Raw genomic sequence first — 14,157 nt, 5'->3', positions numbered from 1 at the left:
ATTTCCGGAGACACTCAGAGCCGGCGCTAAGCAAATTTTTCGTTTTGCTTATTAGACTGCTTCCTCGCTGCCATTTAATAAAAGCAATAAGCATCAAGGCCGTGTTTTACAGAGTCGTGGCTCCGCTCTTGATTCTCCTCGTGGCGTCGGCTCAGCCTTTCACAGAAGAGGAGTCGGCAGCGTGCAGGAAAACCTCGGCCAACGATTTGCCACAGCTGATTGATGGTGTTGCCCCAAATGAGAAGAAATGAAAAAAGACATGTTTGCATTTTATTTCTACCCTGTAAAGAGAGAAAATCTGCAAACGCACACGTATCTTTTGTGTTTCTAGTGCACTCACTTGAGCATCCACACACATGAACACACACACACACACACACACAAGATCCGTCAGACACACACCTACATATGTTTCTGCTGTCTGAGCGGATGGAGTGAGCGGACAGCCTCATTTGCCAAAGTGTCGGCGCCGGACCGATTGCGGAGGGGTGATGAATGGCTGATCCAGGCTCGGCGGGGGTGCGGAGGAAACAATTAGTGCCATGTTGATCTCTCCCTCTTCTCCTCCGCGCTCCCTCCATCCCTCAGCCTCCCGTTCTCCCCCCCCCCCCCCCTCTGATTCTCTCCCAGTCAATCACTGTCTCTCTCCCCATCCCATCAGCCGACCCGGCTCTCAGTCCGTCCCATCTCTCTCTCCGCTCCCCGTCTCCGTCTCCTTCACCGTCTCGAGGATTCTGCACCTTATCGCCATTAGTATTAATATGCATCTTGAGGGAAGAGAGGGAACAGGCATAAATGAATAAAGATGGAAATGGGGAGCGGGCGCATGTGGGTTGGCGAGAGGACAATGAAGTGGCTCGTCCCCCTGATGCCAACATCATTAATGTAAGCCGCTGCTGCTGGAGCCGGAGACGGAGAGGGGGGGGGGTGAGAGAGAGAGAGAGCGGGGGGACAGGTGAGACATAAATGAATTTGAAATAAAGGAACAGATGAACAGGTGAGATTGTTGTAGACGGAGGTAAAGGGGTGACGCCTGGACAATGCCTGAGTAATTTCCACTGGGGATGGAAGCACTTTTTTTTTAATCCTATTCTTCTGGACCCACTTTTCAGTTTCAACGTGACTGCCACTGTAATGTCTTTGAAACGGTCTCATCTGAGCGTCCAGCTGCCAACAACCATGTGAGTGAGGAGCCAATCAGAAATGTCGATTGCCTTTAATTTTCTACCTCGTGCTCACAAGCAATTAACCTTTAAGATCTGCAACAGGTGATTTGTGTCACCCTCAGTTTTGTCTCTCAGGCAACATGGATGAAGGCTGGTTATTGTTGTTGCAGCATCACAGCCCCAACAAGTTCTTATAAATGTAATCAGTTAATCTGTGAGACCAATTGAACATTTTTGCCTAATTTTCATTTGAATTCTCTCTATGGATTCATTAAAAAGGGCAGCCAGTGACCTTGACCTCTCTATTTCTAATAAGGTCATCCTCGAGTCCATGTGATAATTTATGTGAAGACAAAAAGTGTTTTGTAAGGTCAGATTGACCTTGACCTTTGACCTCTAAATTATAATATTCAAGTGCGATTGAACGTTAGTCCACAAAAATGGAATGTAAAGATGATAAGACAGACAGAAAGACAAAAAATCTCTAGAACATTTAAACAACAGTACTATATTATTAAATTGGAAATACGATCATTATCTATCACAATGTTGTTCTATTTTTTTTTATTAAACGCACTAAAACCAATTTCCCTGGGACACTATTTCCTTTTTAATAATGAAAGTATTTGAATGAAGGACCTCTGACTTCATTGTGTCACCACCACGTCTGAAACCAAACCTACATCCTTGTGAGTGTGTGTGTGTGTGTGTGTATATGTGTGCATGTGTGTGCGAGCCCCCCGTGCCCTGTGCAACATACACAGTACAAAGTGTGTCTGTCCCACAACGAGGTCACGCTGATGAATGGCCACATGGTCCAAAAGTGCTCGGCAGGACCAATTTGTTTGTGTCACCACAACACGAGGACAACAATAAGTATATGTGTGTTTGTGTGTGTGTGTGTGTTTGTACATTGTATCCACACACACTGCTCGCTTTGTGCATACATGCATATATTCACCTTGAGTTTATCTCCGTAACGCATGCATGAAATATAGGTGTTTATGAATGCATTCATGTATAATAAGAGTGCGCCTGTGAGTGTGTGTCACAATCTATGTGCGTGTGTGTGTCAAGTGTGTGTCACGTGTGTCTGTGAACTTGTGGACAACAGTCGCAGCAGGTGTCAGAGGATCCTGATGTGAAGGCTGCTTTGTAGATACACAGAGATCCGGAATATGAATCGCTCACACTGAGTCACTGATCATTACTACAAATTGGCTGTGACACAAACAGGCTAAAGCGCGGGGGGGCAGCCGAGATCATCGCATAAATGAACATTTAGAACGTTTGATCTCTGCAGCAGCAGCGTGTGCACCAGCTCTTTTAAGGCAGGACCGTGCAACTTGGCTAATTTGTGCCTAGTCAGCTCAAGTTGTGTTTGATGTCTGGTGTGTATCCGTTCTTGTTAACACAGGATTCTGTAAATAACCTTTCTCATAAGCAGATTTGCAGTTGTTAACATTTCTCTGTGTGTTCACATGACCACTAAGGTCCTGTTGACGTGTCCTTGAGCTGAAACACTGACTCGCTAACTTATAAATTGCTTTAAATAACATCTTCCATCAAAGTCTGATATTTGGTGGTGAAATAAGCATGAAACTGATTTGTTTGACCTCCACACCTCCACTTCACACCCCTCTCATTCAATGTCACACTTGCTTTCTTTCTTTTTTACAGAACAGTAAGGCCTCCTCTCAGGGGACAGAGTTTGTTTGTCAGGAGGATTATACATAAAACTCATGAATAGATTTCCTCGTTGGAAGGTTGGGACACGGGCCAAAGAAAGAAGACATTATATTTTGTGTTTTCAAAAGAAGTGAAAACACAAAAAGTAGCAAACAAATCGTGATCCATTATGATAATATAAGTTTGTTTTTCCTTTGTCGTGTGTTGTTTCCCCCGGAAATTATAGCAGAGAGGAGCAAAGCCACAGGAAAAGTGGATATGATGCAATAAAAAGACATTTCAATGGAGAGTTTTTACATAACTGATCTCAGAGGAGGGACCTGAGCGGATGTTTGTGCTCAAACACTAAGTTTTACACAAATATTTGACAAAACTTTAATTTCATAATGATTATTATTTCTATATTTTGTGCATAGTTTGGAGATAAAAGTGCAAAGAGACCTGTGGATGGTGGGTACTGTGTTTCTCCAGGTTATTATCAGGAGCACTCTCTAATCTTTGTTAAATATTTTGATACGACATGGGAGATAAAAACAGAAGCAGGTTCAGGGAGCGAGTGAGAGAGAGAGAGAGAGGGAGTGCCGGCATAATGGGAACCATGCCCTAATTCAGTTCACTCAGGTAGTTCATTCAATGCAATTCACCAAATTCACACACTTATCTGAAGAGCTTTGGAAGGAAATGGCAGATATGAAATCTCATTCCGCTGACAAAATGAAAACAGATGGACGAGAGACAAAAAAGACTAAAGCAAAGAAGTTGGGGGGGGGGGGGGGTGGAGAAAAAACTACATGTTGAAGCAGTGTATCATTTCAACACTTATTATACACATTAGTTTTCACTCTCATGGTGAACAGTGACTTCCCCGGCTGAAGAATCACAAAAGAAAACACACAATATCAAGCTGGACGGACACAACAACGATCAAGCAGATTTCAAACCACAAAAACAACACATCGGCCTGTTTTTGCAACTTGAATGTGAATAAAAATATAAGGTTTTAATAAAGTCAATCAATACAACACCAACTAATCTTAGATCCTAAAGACAATACCATAGAAGAACAGTGGGTGACAGGGGATACAATTATGTAACAGGTCTAATTTCCTCATTAATGCAATCTAACATGTTAAATTGGTGCCTATTAATTGGGAAATTGGGCATGAAGTGAAATTAATTGATGGAGAGCAATTGGACATTATCTCCATCTTCCCATCTTGTAATAATTACAATATTAAAAAGAGATGTTCCTACATGGAAAATGCTTCACGTCAGTTTCTTTTTGGAAAAGGCTTCATAAACTAGCTTTAAGACTATTTTTAAAAAGCTAAATATCCGCTCATAATAAAATTATGGTTTAAAGTCTGTAAACTGCTGTAAACTCGACAATAAACTGTGTAATTTATTCCATTAAATAAACTTTTGAACAAAGAGGATTCAAATCAGTCTCTGTTGATCTATTTGAATAACAAGAAAGACAGGAACTAGCACACCTCTAATTGTTCTTCTTATCCACCTTCCAACAATATCTGAATGACATCATGCACATATATCTCTGCAGCTAACAGAGGACTTTGACATCACATAGTTAAACTCTGCAGCTGATAACCGTGGAGGGCTTGAAATGGATTCGGTGTAAAAACATTTTCAGCTTTTCAAACGAAGGGAGTTTTTCTGTATATTAATGAACGAGGCTCACGAGTGGAGGTAGAGAAGCTCCAGCAGCCGTGATGGCGGGCCCTCGTGGAAACATCGAGAGGGAGAGAGGGAGAGAGGGGGGCGTCAATGAGCTCTTGTCCAGGTAATGTGTTGTAGGAGGGTGGTGTGTGTCTGTGTGAGTGTGTCATTGTGTGGTTTTGTGTACAAGCCTAGTACACAGCCTAAATGAGCGTCAGAGAATCACAAAGATAGGTAGACAACGGGGAAGAGGGTAATCTCGGGTAATCTTTGTCAGAAGTGCTCGTGTTTCGGCTTCATGCTTGTGTGTGTGTGTGCATGTGTTGTATACGTTTACACAAATATGACTCACAACACATGTTTCCAATGTTTGTTTATGTGTATTGGATGCACATGCTCAGTATGGGTGCTGGGGGGGGGGGTCGCTGACAGTGACAGAGAAGCAGGACACTGGGTAATGGAGTTTGTACGAGTTGAGAGTGCATCACACTGACAGATGCTGGTCCCCTCGGACACTGTGGGGGACGTGGTGCTCACTCGCTCTCATTGTCACCTCGTGGGAGGGCCTGGAGTGCAGCGACACACACACACACTCACACAGAGAGACACACACAAACACACACAGATAGAGACAGGGATAAGTTACACACTCGCACACAGTCATGGGAGGGCAGAGAGGAACACATACACCCTCTTACATGACAAAAACACACGCACACACTTGAAATCTTTAAACATAAACTTCAAACCTACATAGTCAGGCTATATTTTTGGTATTCATCTATTATCATTATTAACAGTTCACTCTCCATTATCATTGGTAAATATCTTTACTTTTATTAATATTTATTTATTAAAATGTATTTATTAATTGCACTAACCTGCATGAAAGGTACTATAAATCAAATCTGATTGATTGATGATTGTTGACACAAATTTAAGCTAAGGGGGGGGGGGGGGGGGGCGCAGCACCAACCACTGGCAATTTTGAAAGTTTAATTTAAATAACAAAAACATTTTTGAGCGCAGCAGTCAACTTCAAATTGTTCGATTTAAATTGAAGATTATCCAAAGTATTTTCTGTGCCTGATGCTCAAAAAAGAAAACATTCACAAAAGGTGTTAAATGCACAAAGTTGACAAATCTGTACCGTACACAGCTGAACTACACACACAGACACACACACAGACACACACACACACACACACACAAAAACTCATTATAACAAACATTAACCGACAAGTATCCTCTAAGAGCTCTTTCTCTCTCATCCTCCTCTGAAACACACTCTAACACACTCGTAAAAGCCATTTCATCACATAACTCCTTGCACCCCCCCCCCCACCCCCCCACACACACACACGATCACATCCACCGTTATGTCACCAGAAGCCTGCAGACAGGTGCATTAGGGACCAGGGATGAGTGAGGCTGTCCTCCGGATTACTATCGGATAAATCTGAATGAAGGACTATGGAAAATTAATAAATATAATCCTGTATTTTACACTACAGCTGACTTCATTTCTTATTCTCGTAAACTGTTGGTTTTATCGTTTGTTTCACGAGTCACACAACTCCTCACATTGCATTACAGCCACAGCTTTATTCAGATGCTGCAGAAAGTTGCTATTTGAAAAGGAGGGTTTATTAAATGTGGTCATTTCTGGGGCACTTTCCCTTTTTTTCATTTCAATCTCCCCAATTTTCTTGAAGAGCTGTATCGCCAAAATTAATCTTACATAACCAGCTCTTATCTGGATTCAGGGGCTTAGAGCTTTTATCCAATTACAAACTTATCCAGGCGGAGCTGACAGGGGACACTACAACAAGCACAGAGGAGAGGGCACTCATTTTCTCTGCCTGCATCACACTGCTTTCTCAATTTCTTCTAATATATAGATGTTATCGATGCTTTAAACTCAGAGAGACGTCTGCTGAGCATAAACAGCAAGAGGGGACACTCGTCCTCTTCTAGTCATCCGTCTCTCTGCCTCCACTTCATTCACTAAAAAGATATTATCTATTGTTTAGACAAGCAAAGAGGCAGGGGGAGCGTAGTGGTCTCATCTGGCCGACGGGGGTGAGACTTATCACAACAAGAGCAGCTCCATTCTATTTGCCTCATTTGACTTCCTCTTCTTTCATGGCTTGTGGAGGAGAGAGACGCAGATATGCTTTAAAAATGGATGAAAGGACACTTGAGAAGACGCTGCATCTTCTGAGGCCTCGGTCGATTCAATTCTCACCATCTTTATCTGTCCCTCCTCCGACGGAGAGATGGATCAGTGCATTACAGCCAGAAGAGTCCGGAGCCCGTGCTGCAGACAGGCTACTACATCTTTGTGGTTCTCACGACTCAACTGTACCGACAACATCAGGACACTCAGTCAGGTCGCTTTAACTCCCAATGCCCCCATGTAGACGAGTCTATGTGTGTGTGTGTGTGGGTGTTTGTGTGTGTGTGTGTGTGTTAAATAACTCAACATTGCCTGGACAGATTTTTGCCAAATCCCAGATATAACTTGGGAGAGTCTCTACAGATAATGAAACTCTTTAAAAAGGTCAAGATGAACAGAGATATGGTCCAAAAACACATTTTCGAAGATATTTTGCAAAGCATAGAGACAGAATCTGTAAACTATATTAATCTGAAAACTATTCCTCATTATACAAGGTCACATGATGAGGGACAGTAAAAATAACGTCACATCTGCACAAATTAAACTGGCCAGAGATAATGCATTCTAATAAAAAGGGTGAAATGCAATTTGTAGTCGCACAATAAAGTTTTTCTTTATGTGACAACTGTTGCTGTATTTTATGATTTGAAATCCACAGACCTCCGGGTGAAGCTCGTCAACATCAGTATCTGCTTTGTTGCTGCAGAATGAGGCTAATGGAAGAATCACAAGTGGTTGTCACGCAGTCGGTGCACCGCCACAAGAACGATGCTGCACCTCCTCCTCGTCTCCCTTTGAGCCGCTGCTCTGTTAATGATGCCAGCAGCTGGGCCTTTTTGTGCTTGAGCAGGAGTACGTGTCAAAAGCCTAAATGTGGCCTCAGCCATGCAGACTGCATCCTCAGCACGTTCAGAGAGCAGCAAAACACCACCTCCGGCTTCTCTTTACATATTTATATGTACACTTAGCACACACCTGCAAAGGACAGAAAGGGAGCATCACACAGGGAAACCAGCTCCTCTAGGAGTTCAGGACAAATGGCTCTGACCACTATAGTAGTCACACGGTTCATTTTCATAACCAGTGTTGGGATTCTTCCAGATGCAAGGAGGCCCCCCCCCCAACAGAAAGTTTTAAATAGTTTTAAAATGATGAGTGCTGCAATGGGATGCTGCAAATATACAGTTCACCCGAAACTTAGTTTTTCGTTCTTACTTTTTAATCGAGTCTTACTTCCGACTCTACTAAAACCTGCTGTGAGAAGCAACCAATGTTAAATGTGTGAAACAACAGTGAGACAACATTTAAAAAAACAAATACATGAACGCTTCACTGAACCTTACAGTTCATTCGTTTTTAAATGAGTGTGGATGGAATCTTCTCACTTTTACACACACACTCATAATTACACAGTACCCAGCTGTCATAACACTTTAAAATCTAATTTAACTACGTTTGCTAACAAGCGACAGGATGAGATCTCATCAAGTTGTGAACGTTAAATATGGTTTATTGAATTTTTCAACAACATAAATCTCCCAAAACAGCCTGAACAAGCATCTTCTGAACCTTCACCACTCTTAGCAGGACAAAGATATTTATCTGTAGCTTCCTTTACGGGAACATGAGTTCAAACAACTATTTATATAAGATTATATAAGATTTATATATTAAGGCTGCCCAAAAGTATATAGTGATGCATGGAGTTGATCTAATCCAGGAACTGACCTGCAGCAACAACAATATTACACAAACCTGAGCAGAAAGGAGGACAGCTGTGGGAGGTTACGTGAGAAACATATAAGAGGAGGAAATTAGGATTTGGCTGATTTAAAAAAAATAACAATGTGAGGGGAGTTTCTACCTCTGATGAAATGATATCAAGTGTTTCCATCCACCTGACTTGGCACTTTTTCATTTTTTAAAATGATTTGGCTGCTGATAAAATGCAAAAAAAAATCAACAAAGTATGAAGCAGGTGTGAGATGAAAACACGAGATGTGTGTGGAGCGGTGAGACGACTGTAACCTTCCACAGACCGATTCACCAAACAGGCAGAAAAACAAATTCTACATCATGTTTTCTACCTTTTCAGGTTTGACTTGATCCCTGTGCATCATTACACCATCAGGCTGAAACCCCCGTCCTCTGGGATCACATTTTACTTAACGTTTTCTTTTGCAGATTTTCTGGAAATTAGATCTTAAAAATCCGTGGTACATTTTGGATGGAAACTTGTCTATTGATGTCTCCTCTCTCACAGGCAGAAGAGCGATTTGCTCCAGTGACTCATCTCTCTCTCATCTCTCTTTCTCTTGTCCCCTTTTTTCTCTTTCCAACCAGCTCTTCCCCCTCTTCCCTCTGCTGCTCTGCCTGCCAAAGAATAGTGGGGGATATGGGACCAGAGACAAATAAAAAAGAAAATACACATGCACACAAATTCACTGTGCACACACACACATACCCACAGTTATTGGAGCCAATCAGATACTATTCACGAAGCAGAATGTCGCTGCAGCCAAAGCTATCTCTCACAAATACAAAATGGATGACAGGTACTGTTTTCTCTTGCTATTTGAATGCTGTAATTTGCAGAACACACATTTGTTTATGTTGCCAACGCAGATGGACAAAAGAATAAAAGGTACATATAACACAAAATTGGTTTATACAAAAGTGTATACTCATTAAGCCAACACACATAAATATGCACAAAAACACACTTGTGACCAATTAGATAAAAGGAAGACAAAAGACATTAAAAACAGCACATGTGTGCCCTACATGCAGGTTGACACACCCTGTCACAACCACAAAGATGGCGGGACACACACAAACACACACAAACAGACACACACAGGGAGGCCAGCAGGAGCAGGAGCCCGGCGTAATGTGATTTTGTCTCGATTAAAATGGTGGGAATTGGATCTGAGGTAAAAGGCCATGTCATGAGAGAACAAATGGGAGCGGCAGCACGCGGCGGAAGATGAACGACTGTCTGGGAGATGGAGAGATGAGAGAGGGGGGGGGGGGGGGCGATGGAGGGAGAGATAAATGATAGGGACGGAGGGAGAAAGAAAAGGCAGAGCAGGAGTGGGGTGCTATGGGGGTCTGCATTAATCCATTATGGTTCCTTCATATCTGTAACCCTGCGCTCCTCCACAGGATGATGGCGCTGACCTCCGGGTGGAGCGGGGGGGGGGGGGGGGGGGGGGTCACGAGGGGAGAGACGAACCCAGACGGGCGACAAATTAAAGGAATAACCTGGAATGTGATTGGAGGAATAAGACGGATAACCAGCGTCCCGAGGGGTCGAGGGTCACTGAGATGGTTTGAAGAGTAAGAACATGATGTGAATCGTGAGAGAGCAGATCTCGACCAAGGTGAACATCGTGGGAGGTTATGGAAAGTGAGGTTAGATAAAGTGCTTCACCACCATCATCACCAAATCACCAAATGAGGGAGTATATGTGTTGGAGGAGGTGATGGAGATGTTTTGGCTTCACTTTTGGGAAATGGTCGTATGTGTATACACAGCTTTATCATCAACTTGACTCTTAAAGGGACCATAATATACAAAATGATTATTCATCTGTATTGAAGAAGACTTTAAACCAGCAAAACTCACCGGTAGAGTCGCCCCCTGCTGGTCAATCGAGAGAATACAGGTTTCAGGAATGTCCACTTTGGCTTCACTTTCCAAACCTGGAGTCACTTTTATGTACAATCTATGGTTCACACACACACACACACACACACACACACACACACACACACACTCACACGCACACAAACACACACACACAGTCCCTTATCTGATTAAACCATGTACCTACAAGGAGATAAACACGCCCAGCTTGTAGATTTCACGTATTATGCAATAAACATCTTTGATAGAGTATCTACAAGCACCGGGGCGGGGGGCTGCACATGGAGACACTGATAACAACAACACACCATATATCTCACGCGTGTGCAACGTTGACACAAGCGTGTGCTGAACCCAGAGTGCGTAGGACAGTAAACATCGGTACTGTCAGTGTGGGACAGTCATATTTCACACACAGCTGAACAGCAGTTAAATCTAACACGAGGCCGGATGTGTCTGTGTTACTCAGTTACTTCAGGTCTGTGGAAAAACCCTTGAAAAAGAAATCTGAGGCATCGAGCTGGAGAGGAAGTAGTTTCCGGGTTTTTTAAGATCACGTATTGTTGTATTTATTTTTGTTAACAGTCTGAACACGGCCTTAAGTAGTTTAGGACAAATATACTAAATTAATCAAACGCAACAAAAGACACAAACAACACCAACTCACTTCAATTCTTAGAACTGGCAAAAAAAGATACCGCTTCCTCAAACTGTGATGTGCAGCCTGATATTAAAACACGTTGCAGCACAAACTACACTGCAATAATAGTAAGACCCGATCTGCCAGATCTCCTGTGAGGAACCCGCCCCCCCGCTGTGATTGGTTCTCAGCCCGTCAGCCAGGTTAAAAATGCAAATCTTCCTTTTTTGGCATTTTTGCCGTGTTCATATTTGTGTGAAACTACCGCCCATGCTGCAGACTGCGCTCGCACATCGAGTTCACAAGCCGTCGACTCAGTGTCACAAAAAGACTCTTGCATAATCTGCTCCTTCGCCGCCCCCCCCCCACGGAGTGATAGCGATAAATATAATAACATCGCTGTCACCTTCTATGAAAGAAACCCTGTGTGAGTTTTCCACAATAATGGTGAAAACAAAACTTCTCGCACACTCTGTAATTCGCCAGCAAGTTATTTAAGTCCGTCACCAGCAAAACACAAAGTGCTGGAGAACAACACTTGGGTGCAGCTTGTTCTGAGGCATCTGATCCAACACGTGCATGTAGGAGTTGAACCTGCTGCTGAAACCAGGCCAGAATTTCAACCGAGTATAAATTCCTCATTTCTCTTTCAGTGTGATACAAAGACGTCCCCCTCATGTTCCGGTGTCGGCTCCAATAATCAGCATTGCTAAATGTTTACAGAGACAAAGTGGCTTTCATCTGATAAAGGCTAAACACGCTGTAATGGCGTCGTGAAGCCGGATCCCAGCGGCTGCTTGGTCGCGGCTCGCCTGCTTCGGGGAGCCGGCTCCCTCGGGTGACGCCCGGGCAGATGAAAAAGTGATCTGTGATGAATCTCTTGTTAAAAGGTCAATACAAAATATCAGCGGGCCAGATTGCTTGCATTGATTTGAAGCAGGCGCTTTTCGGGGGGGAGAGACATTTGGAAGCGGCCAGAGAAACGGCCCCGGTGATAATAGGCTGCGTTGAAAGGCCAACCCGACAGTGATAGAGATTACTACAAGCAAAGCAGCAGTAAATTAATCTTCCTGAGAGAAGAGCGCCGCCACAACAAGTGATGGTGTTGCACTTATTCCTAACATGCATGTGTTTTCTTTGTGAGCCAATCAGTGCTTTAAATCATGGAACCTGTGTCGGTGACTCCAAACCAGAGCCATGTTTACTCAAGAGTCGATAGTTTACAACAATTTCACCAATTACTGACCTTGTTTTACCCCAAAAAAATTAAAAAGGAAGAAAATATTTTTTATTCTTTCTCATTACAAGCAATTCATTGTTTGGAGTTATGTTTTTGTGCGGTTTATAGTTGATGAAAGTCTCTTCTGATGATTACACCCTTTTATTTGTTGTCTGTACTTTGTTGTACTATTTCGGAGCTGCAACGATTTGCCAATTAACCAATTAGTTCATCGACAGGCAAATAATCTGCAAATATTTCAATAACAGAACGTTTCCAGAATCTCAAATCTGTGTGTAGGTCAGTGTGATATTTTTGCTCTATCAATTTGATTTATAACATTTAGTATTATTTACGAAATTGCAATTTTGTATTTTGTTTTTTCGTCATCATTCAGTTGCCTTAAACCAAAAAATCAAATCAAATTAATAAATAAAATACGGTCTGTCCAAGATTTAATATTTAAAAAATATAAATATGTGTAATTTCCGTCTGTAGAGGACACACTGCTCCTGCTAACGCTGTCAGAATACCAGCGGATATATAAACTCCCTCCTCTCCTAATGCACAGGTCAAAATGTGATGTTAACCTACACACGGTAACAGAGTGAGTTCCATTAAAATCACTCTGCTCTTACTGGTGATGGTCTAATATTGTAATGGCTTGAGCAAGTCCCAGTAGATGTCTCCTGCCAAGTTAAAATGAAAATTACACCCTTGCATTACCATTATATATATACCTACTGATGTATGCATGTGCGTGTGCGTGTGCGTGTGTGTGTGTGTGTGTGTGTGTGTGTGTTTGTGTATGTGTGTGTGTGTGCGTGCACGGGGGACATGTGGGTGGAAGGCTTATAAAAGGCATATGAGGGAGGGAGTGAGAGAATGAGAGCGGAGAGGTAGATGGAAAAACAGGTTTGAAACGGTGTTGACCCCTGAACCACAGAGCGACTGATGAAATTACCCTGCTGCTGAATATTGTTTTGAATAGAGCCGACTGTGAGATGGCTTCTAGACACACATGGCTGGGCCACATGCAATCACACACACACACACACACACACACAAACAAACACACACGTTCAGTGCCACTTAGGAAGCAAAATGCCCAATCTCACATGGGTAGAGAGCGAAAAACGTGGAAAAAGAAAAACACGAAGGCAGAGATGGAGAAAAACTGAAAGGGGAAAATTGAGAGGGGACGGAGGGGGTAAAGGAGAGGAGCAGGCACCTGAGGAGGTGAAGAGAGCGGAAAGAGATATGCATACGAAGAAGAAAAATGAAAGAGACATCCGAGATGAACAGAGAGGCGAGGACGGGCGGTGGGAAGGGTGAAATAGAGTGCAGCACATCTGAACGGCTCTCAGGTTCAAACCTTTGCCTCTCGCTCTCCTTGTTCCGCTTTGCCTTCACGCCCCAGCCTGCTCATGTATTGATGAGACGGGGACAGAACAGAGTGAGGAGTCATTTAAAGTTTAGTCCGACTTACTTTGGCTCTCGGAAGACAAGAGTGAGACATGACAGACTCCTCTTGGATGTTCATGTCTCTTCCTGTCTTTACTTATCCTCTTTTCTTTCCTTCTCCCCATCACTCTGTCACTGCTATTTTTGGTGAGCCACAGATCTCAGATCTGACATTATTAGACCAGTCCACTGGGCACTGGGTTTGGCCTGGAAATGTCCGTTACCAGTATCCTGTGGAGGTGTTTATTTTCTAGAGCAGCTGTTTTTTCCCACTGCCAGGTTTTGATCACACATCTCACGAAAGCTTCCAGAGGGGCTGTAAGTGAGAACCCAAATGTTTGAGGTATTCGCTCCAGACATTTTCATACCAGCCCCCCCGGAGCTCATGTGAGAATCCAATGGGAAAATATAAATACCTCAGGATGAGCAAGAGGAGCCATCCACGTAGGAGATGTCAACTTGGAAGGACAA

Source organism: Platichthys flesus, chromosome 17 (assembly GCF_949316205.1).
Source record: "Platichthys flesus chromosome 17, fPlaFle2.1, whole genome shotgun sequence".
In the NCBI taxonomy this organism is placed as follows: domain Eukaryota; kingdom Metazoa; phylum Chordata; class Actinopteri; order Pleuronectiformes; family Pleuronectidae; genus Platichthys; species Platichthys flesus.
The sequence above is the reverse complement of the archived record's forward strand: the minus strand, read 5'-3'. Positions refer to the sequence as shown.